This window comes from Saccostrea echinata, unplaced genomic scaffold (genome assembly GCF_033153115.1).
Source record: "Saccostrea echinata isolate AGI-Se365-2 ecotype Australia unplaced genomic scaffold, CSIRO_AGI_Sech_v1 ptg000056l, whole genome shotgun sequence".
NCBI lineage: Eukaryota > Metazoa > Mollusca > Bivalvia > Ostreida > Ostreidae > Saccostrea > Saccostrea echinata.
Window position 1 is genome coordinate 3,942,447 of NW_026889805.1, and position 12,044 is coordinate 3,954,490.

Sequence of the window (12,044 nt, forward strand, 5' to 3'; positions counted from 1 at the left end):
TATTTACTAAGTACGAAGCTGTTTTCAAAGGCGGGGATCATCACAATTTCTTGAATCTCCGTCCGATAATGAGGACACCCACTTTTTCACAGAATTAATCAGTCATTCTACAAAAACATGCCCAATTAAGAATGTTTTATGTCGCTCACAAATTTACCTTTGTAATATCTTAATTTTAAATTTAAAGATCAATTTCAACTCTAAGAATTAATAAACACACATGGTTTTGTAAATATTTACCGATATATATGCAGTTAAAGTTTTGATATGAACATATTGAAATGTTGAAAAACGTATTCCACTGAAAATATTAATTTCGCTTCATTTATTTACAAATTTCAAGATGAAATCTTCAGCCGTATAAGCGTTTCCGAAAAGATTGCAATAAATGTTTTTAAAAAAGTTTTTTTTCCTATATAAAAAGAAATCAAACCACTTCTAGCAAAGAAATGCATGGATCTTTTTTCATACGAAATCATTACATGTCGCTGAAAATCAATTAACATCCGTAACGATTTTGTTAAAAATTTCACGCACAGGGTGCAAATTTCAAAAAGAACTGAAAATTATCTGAAAGTGACCACGGAACCTTATATCATCGATTCTAGTTACGAATCAGCTATTTTAGACCATTACATTTTCGACACAACAAAATGAAGTAGACATAAACAGTTGTCTCTAAAAATTTAACTTCCGTAACGGTAATTCAGGAAAGATTTTGCATTAAAGGTATAATTTTTTTTTATTATTTTTGGAGCGAAATGCTTAATACTTTTGTTTAACATCCTAAAACAAACGTTAATTTTAACTATTATTATTTTAACTATTTTAACTTTTATTGTTGGAAATTAACTTCTGTAATGATATTTTTCCCGAATTTTTAACTTAATATGGGATTTATGCGAGACTTCATGAATCATGCTTTAACGTTCTATACTGAACTCCAGAAAACGAAAAAGTGGTCAAATTCAGCTTTATTTAAAAAATAATAAGACTTGATCAAGCATTTACTTCCGTAACATTACCTTAAAATCAATGGTATATTGAAATTGTTGTAAAAAGTTAACGATAACAGATTTGTGGACAATTCTTTTTTAGCAGATCACTGATATGAACTTAGAGAATAATGATGTTTATTTTGCTATTTGAAACTATTATTTTTTTTTTTCATGTTTTATACCCTGAATTGGTCTTTTTATTGTATAGATTGACTGTAATGCTTAGTCAGCGAATGTTTCTCTACTGTTCTCCGTTTAATAGTAGTTGTATAGTTAAGGAATAACTGTCTAATTTTTTGGATTCATGATGTGATCAATCGAGTGGCCTGCGTGATAATTTGCATAAACGCCGAAGGCGTTTATGCATAAAATTATCACGCAAGCCAATCGATTGATCATCGTCATGAATCCAAAAAATCTGACAGTTATTCCTTATATTTACATGCTCCTGATTCTGCAAATTCCCGTGCTAATAGCCCCGCTTCTGTCTCTATTTGTCCCACCCCGCACGTGATTTTTTTAACCGCGCCTATCGATGAACCAGTAGATTTATGTAAAAATGAAGTACAGTGTATTTTTACAATTTGTAATTTTATCTCGGACAAAGACATTGGAAATGTAAATATTTGTGTCTAAAGGAGATTAATAGACAAACATGCACTTATGGTTTAAAAGAGAAAAAAAACTTCTTTTTACATTCGCTCTCTCTGTTATAACCAAGGGATGTGACATGTTGAATATTATAATTCACCACGTGATTTCTTTCCACAGGTAACTCTGTGAATAGTAAAAACCGTTACATGACTTGTAAGGTAGTATGTTTTGTGCTAACTAGGACACTGTGCTCGAATTGTCGGGCATCGATTCAAAATATCAAAACATTCTTTACTTACATGGACGTGCTCATATTTTTAATTTTGTTTTGAAACCTTTGTATCCAAATTTTTGCATTACAGAAAATTTTTAATTGCTCTTTTTAAGCATGCTTTTAAATGAACCTGAGCATTTATTTTATAAAGCTGATCCGTTTCGGGAAACAAAAACTAGATTGTTTCAAAATGATGCTGTAATTCATTTTTTTTTTTTTTTTACCTTTTTCAAACTGTTTAACTACGATAAATCATGAAATGAAATAAAATGAAAATTTAAAAAGTCTTCGAAGTTTAGAACCCTGTTACAATCGTATACTTGCAAACTTACTCTAAAGCAAGTGAAAAAAGGTTTTACTGTTACTAAAAAATAACAAATAGATTGATGATACAAGTATATCAAAAGTCTCGTTTACAGTCAACCTTTTCTCAAATTTCTCAAATACTATTGTCGATACAATGACTTAAATAACAAATACATTCCATCGGTAAGTCGATTGTTGACAGGCGTTTTTCATACAAATTGTTAGACCATTATATTTACGAATTTTTCACTTTGCCCGATCAAGACAAGGAGCAAACGGCATGTGTGACCAGTCGACAGGGGATTATTACTCCTCCATGGCACCTGATCTCACCTATGACGTTTATAGCTCACCTATGATGTTTATAGCTCAAGGTCCGTGTTTTCTCCGCTCCTAATTTGTATTGTATCAATTTACTTTCGAGCTTGTTTACTGTTCGTTATCTCATATTTCATTGCAATAGTTCGAGAACATGAAAAATAAACATGTTGTTTATCATTCATTTAAAACTGTTTACATTCCTTGTGATACTAGTATCCATTTCAACAATGTCTTGTTTTCCTTTTTTTACTTTACTGAAGAGTAAGATTGAAGAGTACCCTGAAAACTTCGTTTGAGGGGTATTTAGGAAGCAATATTTTTTAAAAGATGTATAAGGATCACTGTTACTATGGCAACGTAGTTTGAGGGGTGTATATGGATCTGCTTGTCGTGAATACAATATCATCTTCGTTTGTTTATTTTTACAACTACTACTGTATCTTAGGAGAAATTGGTTTTAATTCTGCATCTGGAATTACTACTTATACTCATAGATCACTTTCTAAGGATTAATTAAATTCTTCAGAATCAAAATTTCAGTCTTTAAAACTTTTAACTTTTAGAGGAAAGTTGATTGGATTTACCCCACCTATACTGGATTCCAAAACTTCATAAAAATCCTTACGAAGAAAGATAGCTTGCCTGGTCCAGCAACTGCTCTATTAAACCCCTATCTTTATGCCTCAAAAATTATAAACTGCTCTAAAGGATAAACTTCGGACGTGCTCTGCTACAGCACATTCGCGATTGGTGTAAATCAAGTGTGGATTGTTAAAAACTCCAAAAATCTTTTACAATACATGTATTTAAAATCACATTTTTTTTTTCAAAAGTCAGTAACATCAAAACGTATGTCTTTTCTAGACTTTATACAGTCATTTCTCAAAAAAAAAAATAATTAAAAAGTAGATTTTTTGATATAAGAAAACTCGGAAATCTTGTGATTTGTCATTTACTTTGTTAAAAACCACTCTAATTCTACACAAATAATTCTGAGATTGATATTAAAAGGATGCTAGAATTCCTCATTGATAACATCTATGTAGTCTTTTGACACCAAGTCTTCCAACACTTTGTTTAGATTTCGATGAGCACTAATTGTGCTCCTTTATTAGCCGACCTATTTTTATATTCTTATAAAGCAGAATTTATTCCAAAATTCTACATGAGAAAAAGACATGCTGTGGCCTTCAACTTGACATTCAGATATATTGACGACGTTTTATCAATTAACAATAGTTACTAACATTCATATGTCGACTCGATACTAGTATGTCCTAGCGAATTCGATATAAAAGACACCACATGGTCTGCCACATATGTTTCATATTTGGATGTTTTACTGACTATAGACGATAAGGACCAACTAACAACTGAACTGACCAACGAGACGACTTCAGCTTTTCCATTGTCAACTTTCCTTATTTATGTAATGACATTCTGCTATCATATGTATATGGTGTTTACTTCTCCCAACTTATTTGATACTTAAGAACATGATCAGAATACAATAAATTTTGAAACCGAGGCAGGTTACTGACAATTACGTTGATTTTACAGGGATTTCAACAACCTTCTTTAAAGTCAGCATTTCGTAAAGTCAGTCTACGGTCATTATAATGACCTTGTTAGCAAATAGACTTTTTATTTTGACTGACATTTCATACCAATTATGAGGCCTATATTTTTATACTAAATTTGACTATGTATTAATCCGTCTATATGATCAATATCTAGGACTTATGGCGGTTGTGACCGGTAGGGAATGCTTACTTCTCCTTGGCACCTGCTTTCAGCTCTGGAATTTTCAGGGTCCTTATTTCGTGCACTGTAAACAAACTTTGTATTATTCAATTATATATATATATTTTTTTTTTTTTTTTTTTTTTCAGATTAATCACTGTTTGTTATCTTCACCTATTTCATTTTTAGCTTTGATTATGATATATTTACATTTGCAAATGTCTTCTTTTATATAACACTATTAAAAGCAACGCGTATCTATATCCGTATAAACACGGGTTCCTCGCGTCATAAACGTTCGACGTAATTTCTCAGTGACGTCATAAAGGGTTGACGCGCAATCAATAGATCAAACTCGTGCCGTTGAGTTTGAAAAATAAAATTAATCATTTCACGCGTTAAAGGTTATAATCAGCCTAAGATATAATATGAATAAGTCACAAATGTAAACATAAGTAATAAGGTATCATTTTAAAACATCTATCGGATATAAATACGGGTTGGTACGAGATCAAATACGGGTTGGTACGAGATCAAATTTACCATAAAGCCCTTCGGGCTTTATGGAATTTGATCTCGTGACCAACCCGTATTTATTTTAGGAATGACTCTAATTCTTGGCCATATTATTCGAGTATAACCTGGTTTGGGTCAGTTTACGCTTTATAATCCGCGAAGCAGATTATAAAACAGCGTAAACTGACCCAAACCAGGTTATACTCGAATAATTTGGCCAAGAATTAGAGTTATTCCTTATAATTTAATTTTAAAATCATTAAATAACTATGGGTGTAAAATTTCGTTACTTTTTATTAGTTCAAATTTGCCGCTCAATAATACAACCATAGTAACGGAAGTGATGGGAATCGAGGGGAGGTAAAAACTGATACATAGGCATAGCAGCCATGTTGTTTGGTTACATGTGGTAAGATCGAATTATTGTTTGAAATTAAAGGTACATTTATTAAATCTGGAATTTTCCATGAATCCCGAGGACTGGAAATGAGAGGATTGTATGGATACAGATGATTCAGCTGGTTGTCAGGGGGGTGTGTCCCCATATCAAACCAGGTTATACAGAAATAATTTGTGTTCCTTTTTGGATATTAACCAATCAGAGGCTAGTATACAAACAAAATTAAATTATATCCCGATAGATGTTTAAAAATTTTATTTATATCCCGATAGATGTTTAAAAATGATACCTTATTTCTTAAATATATACATTTTTTTTGCCTCAATTTTTTTTTATTATCAAGATGTTTTATTAACTTGTTATGTAGATGATGTCAACATTCAGATTTAGAAATCCTATAAGGTGATAGAGAGATGGTGAATGTTGTTCTCATTGATCAGGTCAGACAGACTCATCCAGTCTAAAAGTATGAACTTGCTTATGGACAGCATATTTTCACTTATTAAATTGTACAAACCTGTGTTTTATTACCAAGATTTGTCCTTGTATGTATAACTCTGGTAATTTATGTAGAATTCAGTCCCAAAATTAAGAAGTATTAAAACGATGCAGAATTAATCAATGGACATAAAATTCTGTTCACGAAATGTGGGTGGTCTGATCGTAAAACTCCTGACTTCACTTTGTTTTATTTCTAGGAGTTTATTTCGCTTCAGGAAATTTACAAATAACTAGTATCTTTTTTTTGCAAAGTTTGCGAAGTTTTAACTACATGTTTGCTGATATTTGTCTACGCAGAATATTCAAGCAGATTTACATTAATAACACCCATCGATTTTTTGTAAATCTTTGAACTTATATTTAGTATGGTAATTGTCGAAACTTTAGAGGATAATAAAAAAGAGCTACTTGTCAAAGTAAATTATTGAATTGTGTGTTTCTGGTTCAGTTGGTCTTTGTTGTGAGATGTATCGGGGAATGGCCAGTTTTATAATTATGGCTTGTTTAATATCAAGTGGCGGTGAAATACACAATACCTCAATCATAATGTCCCTGGCCTGTTGGGGTAGGTTAAGACTGGATGGATGAACTAATTTAAATCCAGATGCCTTTATATCACGAAGAACACTTTCTGAATCAAGAGACAAATTGAGATCAAGTGATTCTGATTCTTAACGATTGAGATACAGGGTCACTATCATAGGACTTTGTATGAATAGATAAATAGGGAAATTTCAAAATGAATGAAATTTATATTATATATATATATATATATATATATATATATATATATATATATATATATATATATATATATATATATATATATATATATATATATATATATATATATATATATAAAGGATATTCAATGATTTGTAGATGAATATGGAATTTATTTCACGAGTGGGACAGGATTTTTTGATATTTGATATCAAAAAATCCTGTCTCACGAGTGAAATAAATTCCATAAACATCTACAAAACATTGAATTTTCTGTTTATTACATTTTTTTTATTTTCCCTTTGCCTCTGTCTTTTCTTAACACAGTGTCATAGGCTTGACGTCATAGTTGAGCGGTTGAGACGTCATAGCTTACCAGTTGTGAGATTGAAAACATTACATAGCATGGATTTTAGCAACATATTTGGGAAGAAATTTGCAGTTTTAGCTCTATCAAGATGGTTAGTTACTATATCTTATGAAAGGCCAGAAATTATTTTTTACTTACTTTGATATCCTTTCACACTGTGACAGAATATCACTTTGGTATCCTTTCACACTGTGAGAGAATATCATTTTTATTATCGGCTAAACGAAAACATCCGTAGACAATTGAGAAAGTCAAAATCTGTTCCCCCTTACTCCATTATAGTTTGATTCTCCTGTTTTTTCATTTATATTTTTTTTGTAATTTGTTCCTTTAGCACATAATGACCTTCTCGATACCGCCTTATAATAAGAGACTGAATCTTTCCTCAGTATTTTTTTTCATATAAGGAATCACAAAAGCAAACATTGGTGGCCAACCATGAATAAAAATTGATTAGTTAAATGAATTAATTGATATAAATCCCCTCTATTTTGTTTTTCTCTCCCATGCGCCAAAAAATCCCACATTTATACTGATCCAGTACATCAATAAAAGAGTCATATAATTCATAACATTTTTAATATAACAAATCACATGTAAAGCGCAATAACAATAAGAAAAACAAGATGTGTTTGTGAAACACTATGCACCCGGCGGCAACAAAGTTCGAAAAAGCTATTTTTAGCGTATAGGTCACAGTCAAGGTCACAAAGAACTTAATTAGTGGAGTATGCATACCAAATATGAAGTCTCTCTATCTCCTATGGTTCAAAAGTTATGGCGAAGGTTAAAGTTGACAACAGACAGACAAACAGACAAACAGACAGACAGGACAAAAACAATATGCGCCTCCGATCTATCGATCCGGGCGCATAATAAATTGAACAAAACTAAAAGTTATGTATTTCAAAATGTAAACCATCTGACTATAATGTAGCATTAAGATTAATAATAATAATTAATCATAGTTAATCCAGCTGAACCTCTGTATCTTGATTATTATTATTGCAGACCAACAAATACATCAAACTGAGTCAAATTTAAGACTTTACTAGAAACACTTTGATTTTAAAATTTTTCGTCAATGTTCGAGATACAATGAGGTTCAGGTGGTAAAAATATTTAGTCTCAACATTTAACATAAATTTATTTGTATTTCTAACATCAACAGATATATTAAGTACCCTCTATAAAAAACGGACAAACGTTTGTTTGGCCTTTAAGAAAATTATATGGTAGAGAGGTGAAGATATTGAGTTGATCTAATTCATTTTCAAGACAGGGTACCTTGCAATCTGCCCTAAGAAAAAAGTTCAAATACAACAAAGTATTGATGAACAGAAATCACTGTTGCGTACTTAAATGGGTAAAATGCATGCATGTGAAGTATTCAGTTGCTTCATCTTGGTCTAATAAAATATAAAGAAAATTTGAACTGATAATAATATGCCGTAGAGAGGGTCGATAAAAGGATGCTTAAAGCCAAACAATAACTTACAGGTGAATAAGATCATCTATCTGTATATATTTGGACATTTCTACATTCATTTGGACACTTGTACATTCATTTGGACACTTTTACATTTGGACACTTGTACATTCATTTGGACACTTTTACGTTTAGACAATTCAATATGTGGACACTTGTACATTCATTTGGAAACTTTTATAGTTGGACACTTCTACATTCGGGCACTTCTAAACATTTGGACACTTCTAAACATTTGGACACTTCTATTCACTTCTACATTTGAACACTAATTCTACGTTGCATATTTTTATGCCCCCCCCCCCCCGGATCGAAAGATCCCGGGGGTATATTGTTTTTGTCCTGTCTGTTTGTTTGTCTGTTTATCTGTTTGTCCGTTTGTCTGTTTGTCTGTTGTCAACTTTAACCTTGCCCATAACGTTTGATTGGTTGGAGCTATGACTTTCATATTTCACATGTGTATTCCTTGTGACAAGACCTTTCTTTGGGTACCATCATATTTGACCTTTTGACCTTGACCTTGGAGTTTGACCCACTTTTGCAAAATTTTATGAGACTTTAACCTTGGCCATAACTTCTGAACAGTTGGTGCTTGGGGTTTCAAACTTCACATGTGTATTCTTTGTGACAAGGCCTTCCTTTGGATACCAACAACTTTGACCTTTTGACCTTGAGTTGGTGCTTAGGGTTTCAAACTTCACATGTGTATTCCTTGTGACAAGACCTTCCTCTGGATATCAACCACTTTGACCCTTTGACCTTGACCTAGGAGTTTGACCTTCTTTTGAAAAACTTTAACCTTGGCCATAACTTTTGAATGGTTGGTGCTAGGGCTTTCATACTTCACATATGTAATCCTTGTGACAAGATCTTCCTTTGGATACCAACCACTTTGACCTTGACCTTGACGTTTGACTTTTATTTAAAAAAACTTTAACCTTCGCCATAACTTTTGAACAGTTGTATCTAGGTCTTTCAAATTTCACAGGTGTATTCCTCGAGACAAGACCTTTCTTAGGGTATCAACATTTTTTTATCTTTTGGCCTGGATTTTGACTTGCATTTGAAGAAACTTTAACCTTCGCCATAAGCTGCCATACGGGGGCATCAGTGTTTCATAAACACATCTTGTTAATACAGTCACTTACTTCAGAGATTCTGACATACTGTACGAGGGTTGTTCGAAAAGTTCGTGGACGATGTCAATCTTTGTTATACTACTTCAAAGAAATTTAAAATAAGCACAATATCATGTGTATAAATATTTGTTTGGTTGATCTGTGAAATTTCATTCCATTCGATTTGATAGAAATTAATTTAATTCATTTTAAAATCAACATGTCTTGTAACCACGGCGCACGCTTAAAAGCAATATAACGTCAAAAACATAGCGTCAAGAGTTTCTTAAAAATTCTATCCCTATACATTCACACAGTATAGTCCAATACCCAGGGTATTAAAAACCTTTTTCAATCACTTGACATTTATTTTTCTAACAATTGTTCTCATTTTATAATTTCCTTTGTTAATGTTTAATTTCTTTTAACGCTTAACTGTGCTTTCACAAGATCAGCAACTCTGAAGCGCCTACGTCTTTCCATGACGTCCCAACTTTAAAAAGTTTTCGTTCAGATTTTTACAGTTTAACCGTTTCTTCACAGATTGTCCTCGTCCGGTACAGAGTCTCTGTCTCTCAAATATCGCCTCTACCATTTACACACACATGCACTACTCGCTTGTGGCATTTTTTCTGATTCCCCTAACATTTTTAGCGTTTATTCAGGATTTTCCCCCGAGTATAACACAAAACTGCATCGTTATCTGCTGCTCCGTGACGTTCTACATCGTCATCGTTTTTGTCGTTTTCAATGAGGACAAACTATCTTCTCAAATTGATTTCTTTTTACCGAAGCAAAATATTAAGCCATAATTTGGAATGCGAATCGATGTAACAGTTCTTAATTTAACTGTCTAGGATTTTTACGTTTTTGCTCCATTTTACAGAGAAGATGACTACAGACATTATTTAGTGTATAATTTGTAAATTACTAAAGTTTGACCTGCGCCGCGATCCGATTTTTGCAGTTTTTAATTATGGATAAGTTTTAAATAAATCATGATATTTTTGAAAAATTTAATACAAATCATTTAAATTTCTTGTTAAAATATTTCTACCAAATTTGGATAACATATGACGTTAAATAAAAAAGATATGACGCAAGTCCACGAACTTTTCGAACAACCCTCGGACTTTAGGTAAATTATAGTTTTTCAGACTGTACAAGTTACAAGTACAAAGAATCAAAGAAACATCGGTTTATTTGAAAAAAAAAGCATTTTTATTCTGCAAACAGATTATTCCACCTGCTACTTTGATTAAAAGAAAATGACATGCTAAGATTTCATCTGTACAGTAATAATATGATTTCATTTCAACCTTCAATACTAGTATTAAACTCTTTATAAAACAATAGTTTAAAAAGTATACATATAAATATTATTGCACCATTGTGAATCTACCAGTATTAAAGATTTATATAGATGTACGTATACAGTGGAGCCTCGTTAATCCGGATTCAAATAATCCGAACTCTTCACTTTCAGAACAAAATTTTTTGGGAACAGTTTGTGAACATTTTTATCTACCAAATATAAGAAGTCCTATTTCAGTAATCGGGTTCCCTTATTAATTTTAAAGATTTTGCTTGCATTTATATAAATATTATATTTAGAAAATATTTATATCTTTAAATAAACCAGAAAAGACACAAAGGAAAAATCTCATATAGATTAAGAATATATATAGAAAATATTCAATATTTTGTAGTTGGATATGCAATTTATTTCACGAGTTGGACAGGATTTTTTTTATATTTAAATCAAAAAAATTCCATATTTAACTAAACTAGAAATATATCCATAGGACATGAATGCCCAGCCGAGGGTATATTAGTAATGCAACATTTTAACACAAATTGAAAAAAGTGAGATCAAGGTCAAAGGAAAGGTCAAGGTGAAAAAATATTGATGCAGTTGAATAGCTTACATCAGTATGTATCAGCACATGAAGTTTGACACTAATTTAAGAAAAGTGAGGTCAAGGTCAAAGCAAAGGTCAAGGTCAAAAATTGTTGATGCAGTTGAAAAGCTTACATCAGTATGTATTAGCATATGAAGTTTGATAAAAATATTATGAATGGTTTCTTTAAAACTTAGCTAAACACTAATTTAAGAAAAATGAGGTCAAGGTCAAAGAAAAGGTCAAGGTAAAAAAAATATTGATGCAGTTGAATAGCTCTCATCAGTATGTGTAAGCAGTTTGACACTAATTTAAGAAAAGTGAGGTCAAGGTCAAAGGAAAGGCCAAGGTCAAAAAATGTTGATGCAGTTGAATAGCTCTCATCAGTATGTATCAGCATATGAAGTCTGATAACACTATCTTGAATGGTATCTTTAAAACTGAGCTAAAACATATTTAAGAAAAGTGAGGTCAAGGTCAAAGGAAAGGTCAAGGTAAAAAAATTGATGCAGTTGAATAGTTCTCATCAGTATGTATCAGCATATGATGTTTGTTAAAAATATCTTGAATTGTTTCATTAAAACTGAGCTAAACACTAATTTAAAAAAAATGAGGTCAAGGTCAAAAGAAAGGTCAAAGTCAAAAAATGTTGATGCAGTTGAATACCTTACATCAGTATGTATCAACATATGAAGTTTGATTACACTCTCTTGAATGGTATCTTTAAAACTGAGCTAAACACTAATTTTAAAAAAAGTGAGGTCAAGGTCAAAGGAAAGGTCAAGGTCAA